This window comes from Octopus sinensis, linkage group LG15 (genome assembly GCF_006345805.1).
Source record: "Octopus sinensis linkage group LG15, ASM634580v1, whole genome shotgun sequence".
Classification (NCBI taxonomy): Eukaryota; Metazoa; Mollusca; class Cephalopoda; order Octopoda; family Octopodidae; genus Octopus; species Octopus sinensis.
In genome coordinates, this window is record NC_043011.1 from 10,832,536 (window position 1) to 10,860,173 (window position 27,638).

The window sequence follows — 27,638 nt, forward strand, 5'->3', positions numbered from 1 at the left end:
TATTTTGAAATGCTGTGTTTCTTTCAATTAATTTAAATATAACAAAGAATTTAGCAAAATAACTTAACATTCAGCTAGTGTTAGGAACATAAATTGGAACTAAGGTTTGGTGGAAGACTTTAATTCAAAACTTATGAAAACAAGACATTTGTACTACAGAGTCAGAGGCAGTTTCAGCTGGGTTGGTAATGAAAGAGTTAATTTTGTAGATCATTTTGTGAACCAACCAATTTTTCTTTTACATTAAGTTCTTATCTTATCGTAATCAACAAAATATGAAAGGTATTTGTAAAAAAATTCATTAAAAAATATCATTGTTTATTAGGAAACAAAGTTTGTTGAGGGCACACTTGTGTAGGTGTGCCTACATATGTGTGTGTGTGAGTGTGTGTATTACTCAGCATACCTATACAAACATGTCCCTGTGACTTTGTTTCTTCATAACTTGGTAATTTTTTGTTGTTGGGTCTTAGAACTATCAATGTTTACAGCTGTTTGTTTGTTACATTCTGTGAAAAATTTATATTTATTTACTTTTAGTTTCATGACATGCTGAAGGCGACATTTGCTTTGAAGTTGGAAAGTTAAAGAGGAAAGAGAGGCACCCAAGTATATATGTATGTATCTATGAAAGATAATGAGTGTGTGTGTGTGTGTGTATACATGTATATGAAAGCCAATGGGTGTACATGTGTGTGTATGTCTATGTGTAAGCGTGTTCAGTTTCATGTATTTGTATTCACTCACACACGCATGCAAAGACACTTGTACACTGATTATCTTTCATATAGATGTACATACATACAGACAGACAGACAGACATACATATTGAGAAATCGGCAGTTACTCAATTAAGATTACAAGTTCAGGTTTATACCTGTAATTATTGGAGCCCTGGGATGTGTAACATTGCCTAAATACCAATCTTGAAAAATTAGGCTTCTCAAAACCAGAAAGGGGAAAGCTAATTTGAAGACTACAGATCCAATCCATCACAGGAACTGTAAAAATCTGTGAAACTTTCCACAAGTTTATCATTTAAATATATAAATGAGCATGCCTAAATATGCAAATATATGCATGAGAATATATACATTAAACAAAACATTCAAATCTGCACATATGCATACATAATTCTTTTTTGTATGTATGAGTGTTTATGTGTGAGAGAGAGAGAGACAGACAGAAAGAGAGAGTGCGTGCATGTGAGTGTATGTGTGAGAGAGAGAGAGACAGACAGAAAGAGAGAGTGCGTGCATGTGAGTGTATGTGTGAGAGAGAGAGAGACAGACAGAAAGAGAGAGTGCGTGCATGTATGTTTCTATTCTAATTTTAATTATTTAAATTTATCAGAGGCAGAAACTGATTTCTAATAAAGATGCAAAGTTCCATTGTTAGAATCATCATCATCATCATCATTTAGCGTCCGTTTTCCATGCTAGCATGGGTTGGACGGTTCTACTGGGGTCTGTGAAGCCAGAAGGCTTCATCAGGCCCAGTCAAATCTGGCAGTGTTTCTACGGCTGGATGCCCTTCCTAACGCCAACCACTCCGTGAGTGTAGTGGGTGCTTTTTACGTGTCACCCGCACAGGTGCCAGACAGAGCTGGCAAACAGCCACGAACGGATGGTGCTTTTTATGTGCCACCGGCATGAGGGCCAGGCGAGGCTGGCAATGGACACGAATGGATGGTGCTTTTTACGTGCCATCGGCACGAGGCCAGTCGGGGCGGTGCTGGCAACGGTCGCGAAACGGAAGGTTCTCTTACATGCCACCGGCACTGGTAAGACATCTGCAATTTCCATTGATCGATTTCGATTCTGATCCTCACTTGCCTCAACAGGTCTTCACAAGTAGAGTTTTGTGTCCCAAGAAGGGAAGGTATGCATACGTAGGCTGGCTCCATCCCATATAGAAGGCCACGGGTTATGGACTCACTTGTCCTGCCGGGTCTTCTCGCACACAGCACACTTCCAGAGGTCTCGGTCTCTAGTCATTTCCTCAGTGAGACCTAAAGTTCGAAGGTCATGCTTCACCACCTCATCCCAGGTTTTCCTGGGTCTGCCTCTTCCACAGGTTCCCTCAACAGCTAGGGTGTGGCACTTTTTCACACAACTATCTTCATCCATTCTCGCCACATGACTATACCAGCGCAAACGTCTCTCTTGCACACCACAACTGATGCTTCTTAGGTCCAGCTTTTCTCTCAAGGTACTTACACTCTGCCAAGTATGAGTACTGACATTACACATCCATCGGAGCATACTGGCTTCATTTCTTGCAAGCTTACGCATATCCTCAGCAGTCACGGCCCATGTTTCACTGCCATGTAGCATGGCTGTTCGTACACACGCATCATACAGTCTGCCTTTCACTCTGTGCGAGAGGCCTTTTGTCACCAGCAGAGGTAAAAGCTCTCTGAACTTTGCCCAAGCTATTCTTACTCTAGCAGTTACACTTTCAGCACACCCACCCCCGCTGCTGACTTGGTCACCTAGGTAACGGAAACTATCAACTATTTCTAGTTTTTCTCCCTGGAAAGTGACGGAAGTTGGTCTCAGAGCATTTTCAGTGTTTATTGTTCCTGAGCATCTGCCACATACAAAAACCATCTTCCTAGTTAGCCTTCCTTTGACATTGCTGCACCTCTTATGTGTCCATAGCTTACACTTGGTGTATCTTATAGAGTTTCTACCTACACCTTTTCTACAGATCGAGCAGGGCCATCTACCTGAAGGCGTTTGTGATTTGTCTACCTTCCTACTGATTACGACTTTGGTTTTAGCTAGATTGACTCTAAGGCCCTTCGATTCTAATCCTTGTTTCCACACCTGAAACTTCTCCTCCAGTTCTGATAGCGACTCATCAATTAGAGCAAGGTCATCAGCATAGAGGAGCTCCCAGGGGCATCCTGTCTTGAATTCCTCCGTTATTGCCTAGAGGACTATGATAAATAGGAGGGGACTGAGTACTGAGCCTTGGTGGACCCCTACCTCTACCCGGAATTCTTCACTGTACTCGTTTCCAACCCTCACCCTACTAGCAGCGTCCTTATACATGGCCCGCACAGCTCTCACTAACCATTCATCTATCCCTAGTTTCCTCATTGACCACCAGATAAGGGATCGGGGGACCCTGTCGAAGGCTTTCTCCATGTCAACAAAAGCCAGGTACAGGGGCTTATCTTTGGCTACGTATTTCTCCTGCAGCTGTCTTACCAGGAATATAGCATCAGATATAGAATGTAAATAACAAAAACAATTTTGCATTTTAAACTTGAGAAAAGCTTTGCATATATATAATGTACAAGTTAGTTATGTGTGTGTGTGTTTATGCATGCTCTTAACGTGACTCTACACTCCTTCCACCATGTTTGTGTGGAGTGTAACATGATTGGAGTCAAAACTTACACTGTGATTCCCACTGAAATGATGTGGGAACAATCTCAGAGAAGCAGACAAGCAAAGCAGGGAGGTTTACCACTCCCGGAAACTAAAACATCCGCAGAAAACAAACACATCAACACAAACACACTACCACCAAACCCCCCAACAATGTTGACAGTCATAAACACCCACAACACCGACCTAATGGAATACATTAGGTCAACCACAAACACAACCGAAAATGATACCAAAACAAAGAATCACCCACGCACGACACCACCACAACACATTAAAATCATACACATAACACACACAGCATCCTAAAATCTCTCTACCCTGATGCAGTTGGGAGATTTCAAAAATATTTGTCGAAATAACTGTAAAAAAACCTTCTGGGAGAAGGCTGTGAGATGAGGAACAAAGAACTTTCGGACAGTAAGTGACTTTCTCTCTCTCTCTTTCTTTTTCATCTTCTTTCGTGTGTAAAACACAACTTTCAATTGGAATATGCTCAAAATAGGCAGTATAAATGTGCGTAGCTTGGTGTCGCCTTGGAAACAAGGCTACCTGTTAAACGACATCAAGACACAAAATCTGCATATCATGGCCATCAGTGAGACCAGACTCCACAGCCTGCAGGCACTCCAGCACATGTTCGGCACACATTTCGACATTTATTTTTCTCCGTGTCTACCGAGAATAGGCAGAGGTGGCACTGCGGTGCTTCTCCGGAAGAGTCTGGACTTCAAAGTAAGAGCAATTTTCCTAGACCTGGAGGGTAGTCCTGGATGTCGATGGCAGCAATGACTGTGCTTTTCGACTGATAACAGTTTATGCACCGTCCTTAACAGGCCAGCCAGATTTCTTTCGACGTCTAGAGGTTTTCCTGGGTACGTCTCGACCTTTACTTTTAGTGGGGGATTGGAATGCCACCCTGGACACACATCTAGACTACGTGGGCAGAGGTAGTAATAGGAGGGGATGCAAATGCCTCAAAGACCTGCTCAGACGTTTCCAACTATCTGACAGGTACCGACTGGACCACCCGAATGTGCCAATGTGGACATGGAGCAACCGCATCGGGTCGTCCAGATTGTACTTAGAGTATTCTGTAGGACAGTAGATAAAGATAGTGTAGGTTGTCCACAATTCCATATAGTCAGTTACACAGACCACAAATTTGTGACTTGTACACTTGACTTAGATAAGACACAGAGGCAGGGTCCTGGTTACTGGAAGCTGAACGCGTCTTTCACGGCACACCAGGCTTACAGGGACCGGATTAGCACATCAGTAAAGAGAGCTTTGACGGGTGCCATAATCAACAACAGATGGTGGTATGTTCTAAAGAAAGCAATTAAAGCAGAATCGGTTAGGTACAGCATGGCCCTAGCATTAGACCGAAATAGAATAGAGGGAGACTTAGTTAAGAATTTAGAAGAGGCACTTAGAACTGGCATCGCGTCCAACGTACTGGCAGCGAGGTTGGCCCTCGACCAACACCTCAACGCCAAACACGAAGGATGCGTTGTCAGAGCTAGGATGCGTGCTCTGAGGAACGAAGGAGTTGAAGCCGTCCGAGGGGCCCAAGTGGTGGAGACGCAACAAAGCAACAGAGCCACCATCAGGTCACTTACAGATGAACAGAGGCGCGAATTACTTGAGCCTGAAGGGATGTGTGAGGCTTTTCAACAACACTTTGCCCGACGGTTTGGGGCAACTGGTGGGGCTGAACGCAGAGTGGACTTTAGTGCCTACCTGCATGGCCTGTCACGACTCTCAGCAAGAGAGGCGGAGTGTTGTGAAAAACCCATCACAGCCGCGGACGTACGTGATGCGATGGCAGGTTGCATGAGAGACAAGTCACCAGGCTTGGATTGTCTGCCCTACGAACTTTATTGTTGTATGCCAGACTTGTTTGGAGGCATCTTGGCAGCTGTTTACTGCAACTGGCAGCAAAACGGGAGTATCCCCGCCTTTGTAAAGCAAGGAACAGTGGCACTGCTAAAGAAAGATCCAAACAAGGAGGACGTCATAGATAATTTCAGGCCCATCACTCTGCTTTTTTGAACATTTTGGCCAAGGTTTTAGCCGAGAGGTTGGCGCTTGTCATCGAGAAACTAGTCGACAAGGCGCAAACATGCGCCGTGCCAGGTAGGAGTATCCATGACAACCTCCATCTGATGCGCTACATCATAGACAGGGTAGTTAAGGATCCTGGCATTGGTGGGGCGCTGATCAATTTGGATCAATCAAAAGCCTTCGATAGGGTAGACCATTACTACTTGGAGGCTGTCCTTAAAGTGGCTGGTTTCGGTCCCATCCATGATATTTGTGCCATGTGGTGAAAGTTGGAGGACATGGTGTTATTGTAGAAGTGGATGAATCCAAGTTCATACACAGGAAATACCAATGTGGTCATTATCGTCAAGGCTACTAGGTTCTTGGAATGATAGAATCCAGCAGTTTAGGATGTATCTTTAGTTCCAGTCCCGGACAGAAGTTCTGCTACATTATTACTAATAATTAACAGACATGCTGCCTGCCTGCCTGCCTGGATGTATGGATGTGTTTCTTTATTAGCAACACAGGGCTGCACACAGATGGGACAGATTACAAAATAGAGCTTTTCTTTTTTGGGAGGGGGGAAAAGGAGGGGGGAAGGAGAAGGGGGAAAAGGAGGGGGTAGGTTTTCGATCAAAAGGGAAAGAAGAAAAAAAGAAAAGAAAAAAAGGAAAACAAACAAAAGAAAAGAAAAAAACGATCAATAGGGATCGTGTATCACAGTGTCATGATGTAAGGTGTAAAGGGGGAAGCAGATAAGGTTTATCCATGGGAAGAAAAACCTACGGAAAAGACCACGGTAACTTCGGTCAATATTGTTACATGTTACCACATTTGTTTGCAAGTAGGTAACCCTCTGTTTTAAATTTCCGGGTTCATAGAATTATGCTCAAGGTGGCTTCGTCATTCATACATGCCATCCTTGCTACATTCACCCATCTTTTTTTAAAACATTCGCTAGACAAAACTTGCCTCTCTACTCTCACTTTCCTTTTCAAGTGATACTTGAAGAAGTTGATGAGAGATTGACCAGAGAGGAAAGTGTTTGTCTCCAATCCTTTCAGACACATCCACCAGATACATTCTTTCACCATAGCCACAAGGATGATAAAAATAGCTCTTCCTTCCCGTTCGAAGGAAGGAGACATGACGATATTGACGATAGACTCTGCTGATAAACTGACTTGTACCACATGTGACAGCAGTTGTTCGACATAAGCCCACAGGTCGGAAATTGTTGGACACTGCACGAGTGCGTGTAGAATGGTTTCGGCGCTCTGACCGCATCTCAGGCAGGTCGGCCCCGTGTATCTCGAGCCGTGTCTGTAGAGCTTATCCCGAACGGGTAGCGCTTCTCGGTAGCACTGCCAGGCCAGGGATCTCTGGAAGTTGTCCATGGGCTATGGCCCGAAAGTCGTCCTGAACAGGCGGGTCAGGTATTCCTCGTCGACGTCCAGGTTCGATAGATAGATAGATAGATAGATAGATAGATAATGTTTTTATTATGGCCACACAGGGATAAACACAGAAAATAGACGAAATACAATGTTTTTCTTTTCAAGGTGGGATGGGAGGGACACATAAAAGAAAAAGTCCAATCAATAGGGATCGTTGAGCTGTGTTATGTACAAAAAAGGAAAGACATATATATATAAAGTTCCAAAAAAAGTGGCGGGGAAACGATATTGTTTACAGTTTAGGTGTAGCCTTGGAAAGAAAAACCCCTAAAAAAAAAGACCTCAGGCAGTTCAAAATGTCCGTAAGAGTAAGAAACTTTCCTCTCGTTTTCTCTTTTTGTTATAGATTTATGCTTAAAATGTTGTCGTCTTTCATACTGACCATTCTTGCCACATTAACCCATTTTTTATTGAAACTTTCATTCGACAATACTTTCCTCTCTATTCTCATCCTCCTTTTCAAGTGTTACTTGAAAAAGTTGACGAGAGACTGATCATAGAGGAAAGTATTTGTTTGTAGGCCTTCCAAACACGTCCACCACACGCATTCTTTCGCCATAGCTATCAGTGTTACAAAAAACGTTTTCCCTTCCTGTTTAAAAGAAGGTGGCAGAACAATATTCACGATAGACTCGGCTGATTAGTGGGCCCGTCACCCACGCGATACCAGCTGTTCGACGAAGGTTCACAGCTCTGAAATATCTGGACACTGCATGCGTGCATGCAGAACGGCATCTCGGGCAGGTCGAACCGTGTCTGCAGCTCTTCTCTCGAACTGGTAGTGCATCTCGAAAGCATTGCCAAGCCAGGAATCTTTGGAAGTTATCCATAGGCCCTGGCCCGAACAGGCGGGTTAGGAATTTTTCGTCGATGCCCAGATTTTCCCCGAGTGTGTCGTCGGACCTCCCCTCCACTAGACCTCTATAGAACGCGTTGGTCATTTGGAAGTTGCACAAGATTGATCCCGGGCGGCAGAGCTGCTGTAGAGCTTGGCGACACTCTCAGTGCCAATCGCCCAGTTTCGGTCTCTTTCTGATCCATGTTTGCAGTTCGGTCAGTGAGACAAGCTGCGGGAAGGCGTGCCTCACAAATGGCACCCACACCTGTTCACCGTCGTCGATGAAGTTCCAGAGATGCCGCAGTCTCAGCGCATCATTAAACACGGCATGCCCAGTCCTCCATTTAACGGATGTTGACAGCAAATGGATCGCCTCATCATCAGAATGCCACCCTTCCACAGGAAGTGGAAGAGCATGCGTTCTTATTTCTAGATGGTTCCATTGGAACAAGGCACGACGGTCAGGCGGTAATCGATGATTGATGCAATATACGCATTAGCCACCTCCGCCTGACCTTTTAGAGACAGCTTTCTCTCGGCCCATGTTTGGCTGAGAGCGACCACTCTACTCGTGATCTCGTCCCAGTTCTTATCCATTTGGAGGTCCAGACTGAACCAGACCCCGAGCAATTTAACCGGTCCGTCCGTCCATCGTCCCACTGCTGAGTCACTGTTGGGCGATATGGGCTTGCTTCTCCAGGTGCCGAGTAGCAAACCCACTGACATTTTCGGGTTAATTTTCGCTCCCGTCACCGTTTCGTATTCTTTTAGTGTCTCGCCTAACATCTCAATGTGCTTTTCGCGCAACACTATGACGGTGACATCATCCGCATATGCCGACACGCTCGTTCCGCAACCCAGTTCCCATGGGATGCCCCTCAGTGTCACCAGCTTCAGCAGTAGCAGCTTGAGAGTCAATACACACAGAAGCGCAGATAGGGGATGTCCCTGATGGACCGAACGCGTGATGTCAAACGGTTTCGACAGCTGACCGTTGACCTGAATTACCGATCGGATGCCGCTATACAAGGCAGCGATCCAACCGCAGAAGACGGGACCGAAGCTAGCCGCCCTGTACCGATGGTCGATCCTATCAAAAGCTTTAGACTGATCCAAATTGATCAGTGCCCCACCCATGCCAGAACTTTAACTACTCTGTCCACGATGTAGCGCATCAGATGGAGGTTGTCATGGATGGTTCTGCCTGGCACGGCGCATGTTTGCGCCTTGTTGACCAGTTTCTCGATGACAAGCGCCAACCTCTCAGCTATTACTTTGGCCAAAATTTTCAAATCTGCGTTGAGCAGAGTGATGGGCCTGAAATTATCTATAAAATTCCCCTTGTTTGGGTCTTTCTTCAGCAACGTCACTGCACCTCGGCTCACGAAACCAGGGATTCTCCCGTTATGTTGCCAGTTGCAGTAGACGGATGCCAAGAGGTCGCCAAACAAGTCTGACATTAGACCATCCAAACCTGGTGACTTATCCCTCGCACAGCCTGCCATCACATCCCATACATCGGCAGCTGTGATGGGTCTCTCACAACACTGCTTCTCTTGCCGAGAGCCGCGGCAGGCCTGTCAGGTAGGCACTGAAGTCCATCCTGCGTTCCGACCCACCACTCGCACCAAACAGTCGAGCAAAGTGCTGTTGAATAGCCTCACACATCCTTTCAGGTTCAAGTAAATTGCATCCCTGTTGATCTATTAGAGACCGAATGGTGGCTCTGTTGCCACGTTGCGCCTCCGCTACCCGGGCCTCTCGCGCAGCTTCGATCCCTTCGTTCCTCAAGGCACGCATTTTAGCTCTGACGACGCAACCTTCGTGTTTGGCGTTGAGGTGTTGGTCAAGGGCCATCCTCGCAGCCAGCACGTTGGTTGCACTGCCAGTTGTAAGTGCCTCTTCTAGTTTCTTAACTAAGTCTCCCTCTACACTATTTTGATCTATCGCTAATTCCTTGCTAAACCTAATTGATTCCGATTTGATTGCCATTTTCAGGGCAAACCACCAGCAGTTGTTAACGATGGCTCCCGTTAATGTCCTCTTATTAACTTGTTAATCCGGTTCCTGTAAACCTGCTGTGCTAAGAGCGACGTGTTCAGTTTCCAGTAACCGGGACTCTGCCTATGTGTCTTATCTAAGTCGAGCGTACACGTCACAAATTTGTGATCTGTATAGCTGACTATTTTAAATTGTGGACATCCTACACTATCCTTATCCTCTGTCCTGCATAGAACTCTAGATACGATCTCGACAATCCGACGCGGTTTGTCCAAGTCCACGTTAGCACATTTGGATGGTCGAGTTGGAACCTGTCAGACAAATGGAAACATCTGAGTAGGTCTTTGAAGCACTTACATCCCCTTCTCTTACAATCCATTCCCACATACTCTAGATGTGTGTCCAAGGTAGCGTTCCAATCCTCTACTAACAATAAAGGTCGAGACGTTCCCAGGAAAACCTCTAGACGTCTGAAGAAATTCGCCCGACCCGTTAAGGACGGTGCATACACTGCCATCAGATGGAATGCACACCCATTTCTGCCATCCACGTCCAAGACAACCAGCCTACCCTCCGGGTCTAGGAATATTGATCTTACTTTTACATTTAAACTCTTTCGAAAAAGCACCGTGGTACCTCCACCACCCATGTTCGGCAGACAGGGAGAAAAATAAATGTCGAATTGATCGCCAAACATGGACGCGAGGGCCCGCGGCTTGCTGAGTCTGGTTTCACTGATAGCTACTATATCCACATTCAGTGACTTGATATCATTTAGAAGGTATCCTTGCTTCCAAGCCGACGCCAAGCCATGCACATTCACACAACCTACTTTAAGCATAATGGATGGTCGAAAATTTGTGTTTCACACACAACAGTGAAAGAGACGAGAGGGAAGGTTACTTACTTGTTTAGAAAGTTTGAGTAGTTTCCTCCTCTTTGGGGATGTCTTAAAAAGTTTTTTTAATAAATACTTCTGGTATCCCCCGACTACATTTGGAAAGAGGGTTTTGAGTGTGTGGTGCTGCATTTGTGTGACGTGTACTATTTTTATGTGTGTCGGTGGTGTTGTGCGTGGATGGTTATTCAGTTTATAGTCATCTTCACAAATGCTTGTGTTAGATTCGATGTGGTTCATTAGTTTTGTATTTTCTGTGTCTATTGCTGTTAGTTGTTTGCGTGTTTTTGCAAAGTAAGGGACTGTCAGGAGTTATATATCTCCCTGCTTTACCTGCATTTGCTTGTTTCGTGGTTTTTTGGGGTCTTTTCCTTTTACCCTCTGTGGCTATTTGCCATTCTGTTGAACTTTCTTCGTTAGACGAAAAGTCTGATGAATCAGAAGCGTTTGCATCTATATGTGTGTTTGTAGAAGGTGTTGTTGTTTTGTGTGATGTTTGTGTTGTTGGTGTATTAGGGGCAGAATTTGTCTTTTCGTCATTGTTATTTGTTTTCTTGGTTGTTGTTCTTGGTGCTGGTGTTGGTGTTGTTTCTCTAGTTGGTTGCGATGTCGAAGGTAATTGTGATGGTATTGTTTCTCTTCTTGGTGATGTGGTTGGTGAGGGTGAAACAGTTTTTGCATCGTCTGCTGTTTTTCCTGTCTTTTGCGTTGAAGGTGGTGTGGGTAGTAGAGGTTTTCTTCCAGGTTTTGGGAGTGGTTAATGTTGCCTATTTCTGGCAGCAGTTGGGCAATCATATCTGAGGTGTGCCTCAGTGTTGCACAAATAGCATCTTGGCCTCCTGTCCTCCACCACTACATACAATTTATGGTCTTTTGTCAGTTGAACACTGGTTGGTAAATTATTTATTGCTTCTTGGGAGATTTGAAGCAATATTTCAAGGTTTTTACCAGTCCAGCTTTCCTCTGGAATGTCGGCGATTTCTAAAATATCTGCTTCTTCTATATCAAAGCAGATGGCCAATACCAGCCACTGGGTATCCAATTCTGGAGGCACATTGTTTATTGTTATGTTCGTTACTCTGCGCCCAAGATAGCTAGGTACCATTGTTACCTGGTCTGTGCGCAGAGTAAACGTCAAAAACTTCTTTGCTAGTTCTTCCATATGGTAGCAAATTTAACACCCCCAATTCACATAATTTCGGAACTTCCACACAGAAGCGAGGCACTTCTCAATCTTTTCTGTAGCTGGGCTTTCTGGTTTCTTTGTTTTGGTGTTGAGTATTTCGTAGATGATGGTCTTCTTTTGTGCTTCTTCCAAAATGTTGCGTGGAATATTTAGGTGTATTGTGTCGCCTTCTTTGGTGAGTAAAGATTTTGTCTCCTGTATTTGTTGTGCAGTAAATTTTAAAATTCTCTGTTTCGGTCATATTGCTTCCGCGAAATTTGTCGTGTTTTTTTGTGGAGGTAGTGGTGGTGTTGGTGGTGATGCCTGTGTCAGTCGTTCATAGTAGTAGTAATAGATGGCTGTGAAGTCGGGTTGTTTACCAGTTTTTGTGTGGCGGTGTTGCTTTTCCCCTTTTTCTCCTCCTTCATGAAATTGTGGTGAAGGCAGTATAGGAAAATCAACGTCGTAGGCATTGTCAAGGAGGGTGTCAGTGTTGATGGTGGAATTATTGGTGGCGGTGACATTGATTTTGTTGTTGTTGCTGATGCTGATGGCGGTGGTGGTGTTAGTGTCGTTCAAACTGTCAGGTTCAGCGTTTAGTAGCAGGGAATTTTGCTCTTTTGTTTCGGTGTCACGTTTGACTTGCGGTTTGGCCTCACAGTGACCAGTAGCCATTTTTGAAAATAAAAATGGCTAAAATAAAACCACAAAGCCTTTGAGAATTTTTTAAAATTTTGACCACAAAGGCTGAAATTTTGTGTGGATGTTAATGAAAGTATGGATTGGGTGTTGTTGTACACCTTTTAGACATAAAATGTTTGACAATCAACAATTTTAAACGTAGAAAACTACCAACTTACTTGGAGCCCATTTGACTTGCGTCCGTCCATCCATCTATCCAGACAGACAGACAGACAGACAGACAGATGCTTCTTTATTAGCCACACAGGGCTGCACACAGACGGGACAGATTACAAAGTAGAGCTTTTCTTTTTAGGGAAAAAAAAAAAGGTGGGGTAGGTTTTCGATCAGAAGGGATTTTAAAAGGGAAAGAAGAAAAAAAGAAACAAAAGAAAAAATAAACGATCAATAGGGATCGTGTATCACAGTGTCATGATGTAAGGTGTAAAGGGGGAAGCAGATAAGGTTTATCCATGGGAAGAAAAGCCTATGGAAAAGACCACAGTAACCTCGGTCAATATTGTTACATGTTACCCCATTTTGTTTGCAAGTAGGTAACCCTCTGTTTTAAATTTCCGGGTTCATAGAATTATGCTCAAGGTGGCTTCGTCATTCATACGTGCCATCCTTGCTACATTCACCCATCTGTTTCTTAAAACATTCGCTAGACAAAACTTGCCCCTCTACTCTCACTTTCCTTTTCAAGTGATACTTGAAGAAGTTGATGAGAGATTGACCAGAGAGGAAAGTGTTTGTCTCCAATCCTTTCAGACACGTCCACCAGATACATTCTTTCGCCATAGCCACAAGGATGATAAAAATAGCTCTTCCTTCCCGTTCGAAGGAAGGAGACATGACAATATTGACGATAGACTCTGCTGATAAACTGACCCGCCCCACACGTGACAGCAGTTGTTCGACATAAGCCCACAGGTCGGAAATTGTTGAACAATACACGAGTGCGTGTAGAATGGTTTCGTCGCTCTGACCGCATCTCGGCCCCGTGTATCTCGAGCCGTGTCTGTAGAGCTTATCCCGAACGGGTAGCGCTTCTCGGTAGCACTGCCAGGCCAGGGATCTCTGGAAGTTGTCCATGGGCTCTGGCCCGACAGTCGTCCTGAACAGGCGGGTCAGGTATTCTTCGTCGACGCCCAGGTTCGCCCCGAGCTCGTCGTCGTACCTCCCCTCCACTAATCCCCTTTAGAATGCTTGGGTTGTGTTGAAGTCACTCAAGGTCGACCCAGGACAGACAGACAGACAGACAGACAGACAGACAGATAGATAGATAGATAGATAGATAGATAGATAGATAGATAGATAGATAGATCCTTAGGCCCACCAAAGCCTTGTAAGTGGGTTTCGTCCACGGAAACTGAAAGAGGACTGTCGTATATGTATGTGCCTGTGTTTGTACCCCCACCATCGCTTGACAATCGATGTTGCTGTGTTTGCGCCCCCGTAACTTAGCCGTTTGGCAAAACACACCGATAGAATAAGTACTAGGCTCACAACGAATAAACCCTTCGATGGATGTATTCGTCTAAAGGCGGTGCTCCAATATGTCCGCAGTCACGTAAATGAAACGATTAAACAATAAAAGAAAGTGTGCCATTTTAATGCCGAGCAGCGCCGTGTATCTCTGCTAGTTTAGATATCTGTCCGAGAACTAAATGTTGCGCTTATGTGTGTGTGCGTGTGTGTGTGTGTGTGTTGATGAGAGTAATGGAAATAGCAATCATCTTATTCTCCCGTGAACGTAGTACAATTCAATACTTTGGAAACAACTTTGCATCAGTCTAAATAGGTTTTTCCTTAATTTAGAAGGCTGCTATGTATCTCGTTCTACTTGGTTGCGTCTGGTGTCTTCTGCCTTTCTATCTCTACTCAGTTCAATTTCTCTTCCAAAGAGAGCAGAGTACTGCAAACATGGTATGTAAAGATAATTTATTTTAATACAATATTTATGCGTACGTTTTTCTTGCGAGTTCATACTGACCCCGACTTCCACCCCACTTGTACACATACAGTTCCCAATTTTGAAAGTATATTCAAGTTTTTCTTATTTTGGAATTAAGAAGGGTAAAAATAAAGGTACTTGTACCAAAATAAATTCTCTTCATACAAAACTTCTGTGAGCTATCCTAAGAAGGATTGCCACTTCCTGTGTATGTTTCTATTACACACACTCACATACAAAAAAGAAAAGAATAAAGAATGTGAGCGTATGTGAAAGATAACAGGTGTACGTGTCGTGTGCGTGAGTGAATACAAATACATAAAGCTGAACACGCTTGCACACACACACACACGTACACCCATTCGCTTTCATATACACGTACACACACACACATGTATATCCATTCTCTTTCAGACACTTTCATATACACACGCGCACGCGCGCCAGTCTCTTTCGGCTTTCACTTTCCAGCTTCGACACCAAAAGTAAATAAAGAAAATTTTTTTCACGGAAACTAACGAACAGTTGTAAACTTTAACAGTTCTGAGAACAACAACGAAGGATTACCCATAACTTACAGGAAATGAAATTTTCTACAAATATCTTTCACATTATGTAAGTTCCAATTATATGGAAATTTAATTCTTTCTAATATAGGCACAATTTTGGGGGAGGGGACTAGTCGATTACATCTACTCCAGTGTTTCCCTGGTACTTAATTTATCGACCCCAAAAGGAGGAAAGGCGAAGTCGACCCCGCTGGCATTTGAACTCAGAACGTAAAGGCAGGCGAAATACCGCTGAAGTATTTTGCCCGGCATGCTAACGATTTTGCCAGCTCGCCGCCTAATTATATGGAAATTTAATGTGAAACAAAAAGAACGAGTGAATGGCCACACATGCATGCTGACATACATCACAATTTCATCAGTGTCAAGTTTCATTTTATAGACATATATGATGTATGTCAGTGTGTGTGCACCAACCAATTTTCTTTTTCCCCCACCCCACGCCGTAGCGCATGAAATTCCGGTATAATGAGAATCTAGACATTGTGAAAGGTATTTGCAGAAAATTTGGCATCACTACAGAGGTATACCTCCCTCCCTCGACTTTGTTGTCTCCTAACTTCCAGAAAACTGAATAGAAAAACAAGTTTTGAAATTTTTTGTCACCCCCTCCCCCATTCCTCACTATCCCACTCCGGACCGATTTTGGCCAAGTTTTTAAAACTTAAAAACTATGAGAGGAGCTTTTTCGGTAAAAAAAAAAAAAGAAAGAAAAGAAAAAAAAATTGTGTGCGATTCAAGGAAGATTTGGCTGTTGTTTCTAGCACCTCCCAAGATAACCCTCCGTATTGATGCTTTTGCAATATTTTTCTCCCATTAAGGCGGCGATCTGGCAGAAACGTTAGCACGCCGGGCGAAATACTTAGCGGTATTTCGTCTGTTTTTACGTTCTGAGTTCAAATTCCGCCGAGGTCGACTTTGCCTTTCATCCTTTCGGGGTCGATAAATTAAGTACTAGTTGTGTACTGGCGTCGATGTAATCGGTTGGCCCCTTTCCCCAAAAAATTTCGGGCCTTGTGCCTAGAGTAGAAACGAATATTTTTCTCCCATTAAACACCATAGAATGAGGATGCCCAGGTAACACATGCGTGGTTCATTGGTGGGATATAAGCAACAAAAAAATGGTAATTTAAATTCTTACCCCCACCTCACTCAAGCGAAGCCGTATGTGTGTAAGAAAGAACATTTTCTAACAGAAAAGTATGCTATTACATACCTCTTTTTTTAAATCACAGTGGATAAATGCCAGCAATGACCTTTTCAGGCTTTCCAATATTTTAAATTATAAACAGAAATAATCGGGGGCCAGGAGTAAGGTTGCAAAAAAAAAGAAAAAAATCATAATTTTTCAAATTTTTTTAATAGTATATAACTATATTTATGGGGGGGGGGGTATAAAAACATCAATATATTCGATAGTGAGAAAGAAACGAGGAAAGGTGTTAGAATGTGCTAGAAACAACAGCCAAATCTCCCTTAAATCACTCACTTTTTCCTCAGAAAATATCAACAATAATTTTTTTTTAATTACCGAAATGGCTCATTCCATGGCCTTGAAGTGCCAAAATTATTTGTTAAAATCTTTCCGGAGTGGAATGATGAGGGGGGGGGGGTTGTACAAAAAAATTTTCAAAACTTTTTTCCTAAAAAAAGGATGTCCCCCACCCTACCACCACATTTCGAAGAAAAGGGTCTTCCTGATTCGAACCTCCTCTCCCTATGCCCTCGAAAAGAAATTTCCCCACAAATCTCTTTAAAATCGTAATCCAGGCCATTTGAAAGGTATTTGTATAAAATTTCATTAAACGATATCCATTTTCCTGAAAATTATGAGGGAAAAAAGTCGGCTCGTATTAATTTTCCGAAACTTCTCTCCCCGGTCCCTCGGAAAAATTATTTCCCTTAAATCCCTATAAACTCTGAATCCACAGCATATAAGCGATGTTTGTTGAAAATTTTGTTAAAAAGTATCCATTTTTCTTGAAGTTATGAAGCAACAAAGTCGGAGGAGGGACACATCTGTAGTTATGTCGAAAATTTCATAAAAAAGATTTTTTTTCTGAAAATTGAGGAATCACTGTCGTAGTGGAGGGCAACAAAGCATTTCCTCAACTTGGTCCAAGTCCAATGATTGAAACAATTATGAGTGTGTGTGTGTGAATACTTTTTCGTTATTTTTGAAAATCATTTAATAAAACATACCTTGAAATGTAATTTAGATCCGTGTTTCTCTAAATCGCGGCCGGTTATAAACGTTGTGTGGTTCCTATTATTGCCAGACACTGAACTTCCAGAAAAGTGAAAGTTACTACTACTACTGCTACTACTACGTAGTGTAGATACTATCAGCAGCTGCAGTGTTTTTACTACCTACATGATCTCAAATAGTTATAGTATTATTTGTAATAGACACTGAAATAGAGAACCCACCACTACTACTAGTATCGACAACAATGACGACGCCAGCAACAACGTCACAATTATGACACTGATATCGGATTTGTCTCAAGAAATTCTTTTAAACCTACTTCTACAACCACCACTACTACTACTACAGTTTGTCGAAAGGAAATCGACTGCATTCACTTTTTTTGTTTCAAAACATAAAACCTTTCATACATCTACACACAAGCAAACACACACACACACAAGCAAACACACACTCATACGCGCGCGTGCGCGGACAACAAGGAAGTTTGTGGGAAAACGAAACAACGCAAACGAACGAGCACAATTCTGATCTTTTCATCAGATGTCAACAGTAAATTATCGCAATTTCGCTGCGCGCCCACGCTCACACATGGGCACGCAAGCGCACACACACACACAGGCTGCACCAAGCAGCCAAGAACAAAATTAAACGCAAAGAAAAACGAAAACATGAAAATAGGCGGGGGAATGAACATACGCCAAGAAAACGGGCACACACATTCCATACTTCATAAGATACTCTCAACCTAATGATTGTCCTGATGGGATTGCAAATCAGGATCAAGTGTCACTTCTTTATATTGTACATGCTCTTACTAAGCTCTAAACAAGCCCTGGGCACTGCGAGGGACAACTGACCAGTCCTCTCACTGACGACGTTCTTGGTGCAGAAGTCTAAAAGATTTAAATGAGGACACTTCATGATGTTAGGCATTCCACAATTAGTCAGTCCTCCAGTTTGGGCCTTGCAATATCCAAACTGCCATTCCTACACCCCCACCTCATCACAGGGAACATACGAGGGGCGTTCAATAAGTAATGCCCCTGACCCACTTGCCATAGCAGTAGAGCAACGAAACTTGGCACAGTTATTAGTCTTTTTCTACATAGGAACCACCCAGAGTTACGCATTTCTCCTATCGTTTGATGCAGCTCTGGAGACCGTTTTTGTAGAAGACCACGACGTAACTTCAGAAATCAAGGCTGCATCATCTGGGAAACGCTTTCCTTTCAAAAACAACTTCATGGCTGGGAAGAGGTGAAAATCAGAGGGTGCAAGGTCAGGAGAGTAGGGGGAATGGGAGAGGAGTTCATAGCCGCACGCCTGTGCTTCTGATCTGGCGACACGTGAGTTGTGGACCGGAGCGTTGTCCTGCAGGAGGAGGATGCCTTTTCTGATCTTGCCCCGCCTCTTGATTTTGATAGCTTCTCTTAATTTCCTCAAAAGTGAAGCATAATAGACTCCTGTAATTGTGGCACCCTTTGCCAGGAAATCTGTCATCACTACTCCGTCCTGGTCCCAGAAGACTGTGAGCATGACCTTGCCAGCGGAGGGCTGCACTCTTGCCTTCTTTGGAGGAGGTGAGTCACAGTGCTTCCACTGCATTGACTGGGCTTTGGTCTCTGGATCATAGTGATGGACCCAGGTTTTATCCTGTGTAATCAGTCTTTTGAAAAATTTTGACTCATCTTCTTGGCACATCTCCAAATTCATCCTCGAGCACTCGACGCGTTCTTGCTTCTGGAAAGGTGTGAGCAACCTGGGAATCCATCTGGCACACACCTTTTGCATACGCAAATGGTCATGAATGATAGTTTCCACAGACCCGGTACTAATCTTGACCGCATGGGCTATTTGGCGAATAGTTATGCGTCGATATTCCAAAATGGCAGCCTCAATTTGACGGACAGATGCCTCATCAATGGCAGAAGAGGGGTGACCAGATCTGGGAGCTGTTTCCACAGAGTTCCGACCATGTTGGAATTCACGATGCCAGCGTTTTGCAAGGTCATATGATGGGGCATCATCACCAAAAGTTACTTTCATTTCATCAAAAGTCTCCCGTGGTGTGCGTCCTTTCAAATACAAAAATCGGATCACTGCTCGACACTCAACAGGCTCCATTTCACACTTGACTCAGTTCAAACACCTGTAAATCAGAAACCACAATTAGGTCAGAGCTGTAATTTGCCACTTAATCTATAGAGATATAAATAATTACACATGAAAAATTTCAGCTAGATCAAACAACTGCAAGTGGGTCAGGGGCATTACTTATTGAACGTCCCTCGTATATCTAATGTCTCTGTGCACCACATTTCTGAATAAGAAATGACATATTTAAAATTTGGTCAATAGTATAGTATTATGTTAGTTTGCTTTCTATTTAGTGTCTGCTAAAGTTTGTGCACACACACACACATGTATATCATTCAATCTATCAACTCATGTGCAAATTTTATATTTGTTTACAGCTCAATCCGTGTGAGCCATCTCTCACAAACATAAAGTCACCCATGCCAATACAATAAATGCACCACCCACAAAAACAACAGAAACCACTTATATTGTAGACTACAGAATGGATGAATGTGTCATTAAAAAACTGTGTACAGCTGTACCAAGTCAGTCTTATAAATGCCTATGCATGTTACTCCAACTAATGTAGCTAAAGAAAGTGAAGGGAAGTTCACCCCAGGGCAGTATTTGGTGGATGGTACTTTACAAACGTATTATTGTAGTGTTTTCCATGTGAGAAAGGGATACAAGGGCTATCCCAAGTAACCAGAGTTTTACTCCACTGGTTGCACCAATACTGAAGTCATTAAGATACTGCAGGACTGTTTAAATCATTCTAATACTTCTTGCTATATGTGTGTGTGTGGTGATCTAATCTTTAATCCCACTGATGTAACTTTACACTATTCATAACTCAATGCTATGAACATTGTTTCAGTTGTGTAGTGAGTGATGAAAACAATAGTCAAGCTTAATTAAATATTTCATGTATCACCATCAATGAGACCAACTCCACTCAGTGCTCAACTTCCAGTCCCAAATCCTGTTGAGAATATTACTTTAAGTGAAAAGGAATCATGTGAAATTTAAGTATATCACAAGGAAAAAGATGAAATATTTCTGATCTAACATTCTAAGTTACATATTTCTTGTCTGGACTTGTTTAATAATTAAGTTTATCTTGTTGTGGTGACCACTGACCACTGTGACATTCATCCTAGGCTGCATGGATTACTGCTCACAGCTATGGTCACCCACCAGTGTGAAATTAACAGTGGACCTTGAAGCAATCCAGAGAAGATTCACAAAGAAGATCGTCTCTTTGCAACTGCTCAGCTACCGGGAAAGGCTGAAACAGCTAAGACTCTACTCCCTGGAGAGAAGGTGGGAGAGGTATGCAGTAATATATATCTGGAAGATCCTTGAAGGAACTGTGCCAAATTTTGGCATTGAAAGCTACACCAATGCCAGAACAGGACGACACTGCATAGTGCCAAAGATCCCAGCAACGCCATCGCACTTCAGGACCAGTTACTGCAACAGCCTGGGTTTCAGGGGCCCACAGCTTTACAAAGTAGATATAGGTGTTTTTAAATCAAAGATGGACCTCTTCCTGTCGAGAGTCCCAGATGAACCTACCTCATGGCAAGAGGTGCAAGTGAGGGTAGGTACATCAAACTCCATTCTTCACCAAGTGCCACATATTAGAGGAGGCTCTCAGTAATAACAGTGTAGCAAAACGGTGGTGCATCAGCTTGGCGGCAGCTCTGAGCTGAAACTACAGAAAAATTTTTTTTTAAATATATATATATATATATATATATATATATATATATATATATATATATATATCTGAAAGGCGGCATGTTGATGTAAGGTGCATCCAAGAGATCAGGTAGAGAGGAGCTTCAGCCATGTTCCTCATGGGCAAGACATAGGAGTAAAAACTCTTCTGAGAAGGTAACAGTAAAGGAGAAGGTGGAGCGGGCTTACTTCTTGCTGAGAAATGGGTGGATAAGGTTATAGAGCTAGTTAGAGAATGCAATAGAGTACTGAAGCACAGGCTAGTCTTGCAGAATAGTATAGCTACAATTATATCAGCCTACTCCCCACAAGTAGGTCTACCAAATAAACAGAAGGACCACTTTTATGATAATCTTCTGTAGGTTACCTCCAAGACAAGTGATAATGATTTTATCTTCATGGCTGGGGACTTTCATGGGCATGTTGGATAGCAGCCCAGTATCTACCATGGTGTTCACGGGAGCCATGGAATTGGTTCCCAAAACAAGGAGGGAACAAGACTGCCGGAGTTCTGTCTTGCAAATAACCTATTGATCTGCAACACCAACTTCAGGAAGCCAGCTAGCAAAATCGATTTCATTCTCACTAGGCAAATGCAAACACTCTCCCTAGTGAAGAATGTACCACCCAGCATAGACTAGTCATTAGTGACTTTAGACTCTAGGCCAGAAGTAAGCCAAGAAGCAGACCAATATGGAAAAGAAGGATTTGGAAGCTTAAGGACCCTTCAAATGATCAGAGATTTAGAGACATCGTAATTGTAAAAGTTTGATAAGAGGGAGAGTCAGCTACAAACTTGTGATATAGAGGGCAACTGGGAATTCCTGTGGGATAGCTTGTTGAGCACACAGACCAAAGCTGTGGCTAGTACAAAGTCCCTTCCAGACCTAGGGTAACGTGGTGTTGGAACAATACAGGGCCATTAGAGCAAAGAAATAGGCCTGGAAGAGGGGGGGCAACAGGGAACTGTATCAGACAGCTAGAATGAAAGCTAGGAGACATGTATATCTAACCAAGGGAGTTGCAGAAAAGACGTTTGCCTTTGTTGAGCACCATGAGGGCCAATGAACTGAAGTATTTTGGATTGCAAGACAGTGTGTGAGAGAAAATTGTGATGTCATAGGTGAGAAATGTGTCTGTATGGATGATGGTGCACTTGCTTTTAATGAGTCTGCAAAAAAAGGGGCTTGGAGATACCATTATGAAAGACTGCTGAATGTGGAGAATGAATGGGAGGAGGAGAGTCTGCTATTCAAATTCACAGTACCCTGATAGATAAAGCAATTAAGGATATGAAGACAGAAAAACCCCTGGCCCATCAGGAATCACCTCTGAGATGCTTAAAATATCTGTCGGTGTGGTTTATGGTCTAGTCACATGTTTTGTAAATCAAGTGGTTCATGAAGGAGTCATACCCAATGACTGTTGTAGCAGCAGCACCATAGTCAACTGCTTCATAGGTAAAGCTGATGCCTTAGATAGAAATAATTACAGAGGTATCAAATTGCTGGATCAGATGATGAAAATTACAGAGTCATAGCCCAACTAATCAGGGAGAGAGTTAGTCTAGATGAGATGCAGTTTGGGTTTGTGCCAGGTAGAAGCACCACTGATGCTATATTTCTGGTAAGGCAACTGCAGGAGAAATACCTAGCCAAACATAAACCTTTGTACTTGGCTTTTGTTGACTTGGAGAAAGCTTTTGACAGAGTCCCCCAATCCCTTATCTGGTGGAAACTAGGGATAGACGAGTGGTTGATGAGAGCTGTACAAGCCATGTACAGGAACGCTATCAGTAGGGTGAGGGTGAGCAATGAGTACAGTGAAGTAGTCAGGGTACAATTAGGAGTTCACCAAGGATTGGTGCTCAGCCCCCTCTTGTTCATCATAGTCCTCTTGGCAATGACTTTGCTCTTATAGCTGAATCACTAACTGAACTTGAGAAGAATTTCCAGGTATGGAAACAAGGTCTAGAATCAAAGGGCCTTAGAGTTAACCAAGCAAAAACCAAAGGCATAGTAAGTAGGAAGGCAGACAAATTGCAAATCTGCTCATGTAGATAGCCCTGCTCAATCTGTAGAAAGGTGTAGGTCGAAATTCCATAAAATGCACCTAGTGTAAGCTTTGGACATACAAAAGGTGTAGAAACATCAAAGGAAAGTGAACAGAGAAACTATCCTTTGTATGTGGGAGGTTAGGGTTAGGTATAATAAGTGCTGAACATGTGTGGAAAAGAGACTCCATCAACTGCCAGTGGGGCAAGCTAGAGGTAGGAGATAGCTTCCAGTCTCTAGGCAACCAGGTTAGTAGTGGAGGTGGATATTCCAAGTGCATAGCTTTGAGAACAATATTAGGTTGGGCAAAGTTCAGAGAGCTCTTAACCCTGCTGGCAACAAAAGGCCTCTCTCTCAGAGTAAAAGGTAGATTGTTTGATGCCTGTATGCATTTTGAAAGTATGCTTTGCTGGACGTGCAATGCCAGTGTACATGTTCGGCAGAGTGTAAACATCTTGAGAAAAAAGTTAGGCATAACAGGAACAAGAGAGGTGACTGCATTGGCATGGTCATGTGATATGTATGGACGAGGACAGCTGTGTAAAGAAGTACTGATCTTTAACTGTGGAGAGAACCTGTGGTAGAGGTAGACCCAGAAAGACATGGGAAGAGGTGGTGAAGCATGATCTTTGAACCTTGAACCTCAGAGAGGCAATGATTAGTGACCGAGACCTTTGACAATGTGCTCTGCTTAAGAGGACTCATCAAACTAAGCATACCCGTGCTGGTGCCACATAAGAAAATCAACCTTGAATACTGGGCCTCACAGAGGCAAAGAGGCTGAGTTCCTTTCGAGTGTTGGGCTTCGTTGAGTGAAGTGGCTGATTTCCTTTTGAATGTTGGGTAGCAAGTAGCTGAGTTCCTTTCCAGCATTCTGTCTCATGAAGGCAAGTGGCTGAGTTCCTTTATTGCATTGGGTCTCATGGAGGCAAGTAGCTGAGTTCCTTTCGTGCGTTGGGTCTCATGGAGTTAAGTGGCTTAGTTCCTTTTGAGCGTTGGGCCTGGGCCTCATGGAGGTAAATGGCCAAGTTCCTTTCAAGCACTGGGCCTCATGGTGTTAAGTGGTTGAGTTCCTTTCGAGTATTATTCCTGGATAGCAAAGGCATATCATTCTAGGTGGGATGTAATGTATCTATTGCAGATCCAGGAGAAGCTACTGTTCCTGTCAATGGTGTTGATGCCCTTTAGCTTATGGGATATGTACCCATGCATTGCATTTTGTTGGCATGATGCCTGCTTCTCCTCCAATACATGGAATATAAAAATGTCGAAGGACCATCAATGGAACAGCCAAGAATATCCAATAAAGCATTTCATGAATGATATTACACTGACAACCAGGATCATTGAAAAGGGCAACGGGCTGCAAATATGCTAAAGCTACATAACATCATTTACTGGTGTGAATACCTGCTGGTTCTCATATACCTTTCACATATATGTCACTTCCCATAGATAGCATTGTAAATAGTCTTTCTAATCCACTGGGGTAGATTGTACACATTTTGTGGCAGCTGCTGATGATATGGATGATATCTTCCACACTGGTATAGAAGAGTAGACATTTTTTATCACAATATATCCTTCTATATTTCTTTTTCTCCCATTCCTTCTTCGCTGTTCCATCTTTCTTTCACTCTCTACTATATTTCTTCACCCTTCTCCTCACCCCTTTTGTTTTGAATGTGCTTGTACATTAAGAGGTGGGTGATATTGATTTCATCAACCTGATTTTAATACTTTGCTATTGTTTCCACCACCACAAAAACTTCATGAACCCCCATTTCTCACTGCATGCAGTTTTACTGCCCTTTAGACAGGTGAAACTGATAGCCTTAGAAGAATGGCCACTTACACGAAGTCCTATTAGATATTCACAGTCACATTTTTGACGTCCTGAAACTCACGTATTGCCACTTCAACTCTTCCCAGTATTTATCTCTTCTCGGAGTTTTTTGGCTCATTTTCCAACGAGGTGTCTGTAATTCATATAATTTGGCCACTTTTGAACTGTACTTTTCTCCGTATCACTTCCTTTTAATTTCTAGCTTTCTTGCAAGTGTGAGCCAATAGCTAACAGAATCGTAGGGAATATTCTTCATCACTTCACTCTCAGACCTTCCAAATAACGCACGTCTTACTCTTTCCATGTATTATTCACTCCAACCGCCCATGCATCCTCTTCCTGTTCCTAGCATCTTACATTCACTTCTTTATCATTTCCGCCAGCCGTTTTCGTTATTTTACTCTTCTCTCTATCTTCCGAATTAGACCGTGATCGTAGATCGTACTCCCGGCCTCTGAGATTAGCAATATAGAAATCCATAAAAGAGACACTTTCGATACATATCTACAAGAAGTAAATAATTTTGCAAAAGTGTTTAATGTGGGCGATCTTTGAGTATAACGTGCCACTTTCACTCTATAATTATTATCAGTTTGTTTAGAGGCTCTGTGATAATATATTTATTTAGACACCTACAGTTCTTCAAAACCCAAAATGTATTACATTTGTTTTATATTATTATAACAATATTCGTTCGAACTGCTACAAATTGCAACCAAATCTCCCTATAATCCCACTCTCTTTTAACAATATATATTTAAAAAAAATTTTTCCTCCTATCTTTATATAAAAACTGAACAATTACGAAAAATGAATGCGAAATATCGTGAATATTGTAAATATTTTAAATATTTATGGTTGGGTATAATACGATAAAGATAAATCGAACATGTCAATTTGTATGTTTTGATTTAAAATATGTATTTTATTTGTTTTAACGTTTCTGTCTGCTCCTTACTTTTTGTATATAATCCGGCATAACACACACAATGACTTTGTTGCTTCATAACATCCAAATTTTTTTCGGATTTCTACGTTTTAGACGTCGGAGATCATGAATATGCAAAAAGAAATAAAATAAAAATAAGGATCTTTTCACTTTGACCGGCAGAATTTTAAATTAATTTCAACCGTCCCCATTAAAAGTTTTGATTTTCTTTACTTTAAATAAATCGTAGAGAATTGACGAACTTATGCAAATCGAAATTAAATACAAAAACATTAAAGTGAAAAGTATTTGCCTTCAGTAATCGTAAATAATAATGTAAATTAAATATACACCATTTTATGAGAAACTACCATTAAAGCATTCTTTCGATATAGCTCGACAAAATCAAAACATTTCGGGTATTTTCGTGGAAGAGTTCGATTCTGTTTTCGGTACTTGTCTATTGTCGTGGTCCCGGTTTCGCACACGCGAATTCGCGCGCGCGCGCGCCAGACGTAGGTACTCGATACTCGAGATCCTACGAGGTGACTTGCGCATGCGCAGTGCAGAATTCGCGCATGCGCGTTAACCTCCCCCCCTAAAAAAAAAGGTGTTGGATTTCACTAAAAATATATGTGTGTGTGTGTGTGTGTGTGTATATATAACATTTTCAATTTTACACAAAAAAATTACATAGTCGCTTTCCTCGCGGATTTACAGATAAATGAATTAATTACTATTTTACAGAATAAAATTAATGAATTAATTATATAAATTAAATAATTATTGAAAATTAATTAATATTAATAATATTTTTTGAACAAAGTAAATAATTTATAAAACTTGGTTAATAATTTTTTTTACACAAACGCGAACGTATATAATTTGTGAAACTTTTTTTTTTTTTACAGACGTATATAATTTGGTAAACTTAATGAATTAATTTCTTCTCATCATCATCATCGTTTAACGTCCGTTCTCCATGCCAGCATGGGTTGGACGGTTCGACCGGGGATCTGGGAAGCCAGAAGGCTGCACCAGACTCCAGTCTTATCTGGCAATGTTTCTACAGCTGGATGCCCTTCCTAACGCCAACCACTCCGAGAGTGTAGTGGGTGCTTTTTACATGCCACCCGCACAGGTGCCAGGCGAGGCTGGCAACGGCCACGGTCGGATTGGTGCCAGTCGAGGCGGCTCTGGCATCGGCCACGATTCGGATAGTGCTTTTTACGTACCACCAGTCCAGGGGTCCTGGCATTTGCCGGGTGTCACACTTGCCCCAACATGTCTTCGCAAGCAAAGGGGGTTGGCATGGGTGCCTGTCGTGGGATGAGGTTCGATATCAACTTCGCTTGCCTCAACAGGTCTTTGTGTATAAATGTATACATTTTTCGCACTAAATTCTTTCCGTAGAATTTATCAAAAGACGCGCAAAATTATTCCGTAGAATTTATCAAATTAAAAAACGCAAAATTAATATATTTTTTGAAATTGCAAATTATTTAGAATATAAAACAAATGAAGTTAAATTTTAAAAATAAATGTCATATACTTATACTCTGTAAGGTGCTGTGTTCACACTTCAATTTACTATTTTCTAGAAATGTTGCTTTTCTAATTGAAACAATTTTTCTCAATCTCCATTTAAAAGTCCATCATGTCTCTTGAGACATATCAAAATGAACAACTTTGAATTACGCGGCGGTGGTGGTGGTGTGAGGTTCTAATTTTTTTTTCTGTAAAAAAAAAAAAAGTTTCAC

At 42.3% G+C, this 27,638-nt stretch overlaps 1 protein-coding gene across 4 annotated transcripts in view; it reads right to left on the minus strand.

Moving 5' to 3' along the window:
* LOC115219759 (calpain-5-like) overlaps nucleotides 1–17,547 on the minus strand; it is a 124,346-nt gene extending 106,799 nt beyond the window's left edge. Inside the window, exons 1-2 of one of the 4 annotated variants that reach the window (XM_036509455.1) lie at nucleotides 17,541–17,547; nucleotides 17,219–17,358 (exon numbers count right to left, since the gene is read on the minus strand). The gene's annotated coding sequence lies outside the window, so the exon portion shown is untranslated. Of the gene's footprint in view, nucleotides 1–17,218; nucleotides 17,507–17,540 lie in introns of those variants that run through there. The other 3 variants (XR_003882364.2, XM_036509456.1, XM_029790002.2) reach the window with 3 other exon arrangements.
* Nucleotides 17,548–27,638: the final 10,091 nt, after the last annotated feature.